The following is a 2,500-nucleotide window of genomic DNA, read 5'->3' on the forward strand; positions in this document are numbered from 1 at the left end:
AAGGCATTCCGAGAAAGTAAGGTTATTGGAGGGTTCGGATGGCGTGGCTTGCCTTGCCTTGCCTTGCATTGGCATGCCATGCCCAAGTTGTGGCCTACACCAAGCCATTCAAGCCATGCCTTGCCTTGCCTTGCCTTGGCATTGCGCATCATCCAAGGCATTCCGAGTAAGTGAGGCTAGGCGAGGCTAAGGATGGCTTGCCTCGCCTTGCCTTGGCATGCCGTGCCCATGATGTGGCCTTGACCAAGCCATGCGTTGCCTTCGCCTTGGCATGCTGTGGCCTTGCCTTGCCTTGCCTCGCCATGCGATGCATTCCGACAAAGTGATGCAAAGCGGAAGCCTACCATGGCGTAAAAATGTCGACAGAATTTTTCGACATTTGAATAATGGGGTTTGACAAGGTTTGAAAAATTCAATAAAAATGGTAGGCTTGAATGTCGACAAAGTGACGCGAAGCGGAAGCCTACCATGGCGTAAAAATGTCGACAGAATTTTTCGGACCTTGTCCTGCCATGGGCTGCGCGCAGCATGCCGGCAGTCTGTGCGCAGCGTGCGCACAGCATGTCGGCAGCGTGCGCGCTGCTGAGCCTGTCGACAGAAATTTTCGAAACTTGTCCTGCCATGCGCGCGCGCAGCTTGCGCGCGGCGTGCGCGCAGCATGCCGGCAGCCTGCGCGCAGCATGCCGGCAGCCTGCGCGCAGCATGCCGGCAGCCTGTGCGCAGCGTGCGCGCTGCTCAGCCTGTCGACAGAAATTTTCGAAACTTGTCCTGCCATGCGCGCGCGCAGCGTGCGCGCTTGGGAGCCTGGCCGCAGAATTTTTCGAAACTTGCAATGCCATGCGCGCGCACAGCGTGCGCACAGCATGCCGGCAGCGTGCGCGCAGCATGCCGGCAGCGTGTGCGCAGCGTGCGCGCTTGGGAGCCTGTCGACAGAATTTTTCGAAACTTGCCATGCCATGCGCACGCACAGCTTGCGCGCAGCGTGTGCACAGCATGCCGGCAGCGTGCGCACAGCATGCCGGCAGCGTGTGCGCAGCGTGCGCGCTTGGCAGCCTGTCGACAGAATTTTTCGAAACTTGCCATGCCATGCGCGCGCACAGCTTGCGCGCAGCGTGTGCACAGCATGCCGGCAGCGTGCGCACAACATGTCGGCAGCGTGCGCGCTCGGGAGCCTGTCGACAGAATTTTTCGAAACTTGCCATGCCATGCGCGCGCACAGCTTGCGCGCAGCGTGCTGATTCTGTCGACAGCGAGGCTAGCGAAACTTCTCCTGCCATGGCGTGCGCGCAGCGTGCTGACTCTGTCGACAGTGAGGCTAGCGAAATTTGTCTTGCCATGGCGTGCGCGCAGCTTGCGCAGCGTGCGCGCAGCCTGTGCGCAGCGTGCGCGCAGCTTGCGCATTCGGTCGACAGTGAGGCTAGCGAAACTTGTCCTGCCGTGGCCTGCGCGCAGCCTTCGCGCAGCATGCGCGCAGCATGTGCGCAGCATGCCGGCAGCCTAGTTCCAGATTTTTTCAAATGTCGACAGAATTTTTCAAACCTTGTCAAACCCCATTTTTATTGAAATTTCCTCGCACAATAAGCTCCCCATAAGTAGTCTATGATTTTTAGGACCTTCTCCAAGTTACAAAACTAAAAAATTCCTCCCGGATTTGTTTTAATGATTTTTTCAATTTTACGACTTCTAAAAATAATAAAAAATACTTCCCGACTTCAAATATTTATGAAACTTTTTCCCATCAGAGATTGCATGTTTCTTAGTATCCCTGCAAAAAATCACGTCCAAATACCTTGTATTGAATTATTTAGAGCCCATTATGACTCCTCGCGCATAGGTGATGTCTCTTCCTGTCAAAGGGCTAAATGCATAAAATGCTATATAGGGGGGTGTGTGTTGCCTGCATATGCATGGCAGCCCATGCCCTCCTAGCTGCAGCCCCCTTCCCCCACGCCACACCCATGTCATGTTGCCTCGATATGTTGCCTCGGTATTATGGGTTTGGTGTCGGGGTCGGGGGGCTGCCACCCATGGCGGTGGTGGCCGGAATCCGGCCGCCGCCACCACGCCGCCGCCATGGGTGAGGGGGAAAAAAAAAGGCGTGGAAAGTTGCGAAATGGGGTTGTCTAGGCTTTTTTTTGGCATGGAAGAGCATGGAGTGCTAGGAACTCCTTCTCAAATGCGCGGGCATGTCGACCACAACCTCATTTCGCAACAACAACCACCCGTGTGGGGTGGCGGTGGGTGGATAGTCGCGGATTGGGGCTTGCCAAGCCAATGTTTTCAAAAAAATTCATCAAAATTAAAAACAAATGTTTTGTTGCCTTCGGATTTGTGGGCGAGCGGTGAGTCGGAGTGGAGCCGGTAAAGTTTAACCTCGGTGTGCATGGTTGTTTTTAGAAACTCAATCCAATGCCGGGGACGTTGAAAGTGACGCTCTTATGAGTTGCAAACCCGCAAGATTTAAAGAACCTTTTCAAAAAAATTTCAAACCAACAAGATT

The sequence above is a fragment of the Prunus avium genome, unplaced genomic scaffold (assembly GCF_965620075.1).
Source record: "Prunus avium unplaced genomic scaffold, drPruAviu1.hap1.1 HAP1_SCAFFOLD_18, whole genome shotgun sequence".
Lineage (NCBI taxonomy): Eukaryota > Viridiplantae > Streptophyta > Magnoliopsida > Rosales > Rosaceae > Prunus > Prunus avium.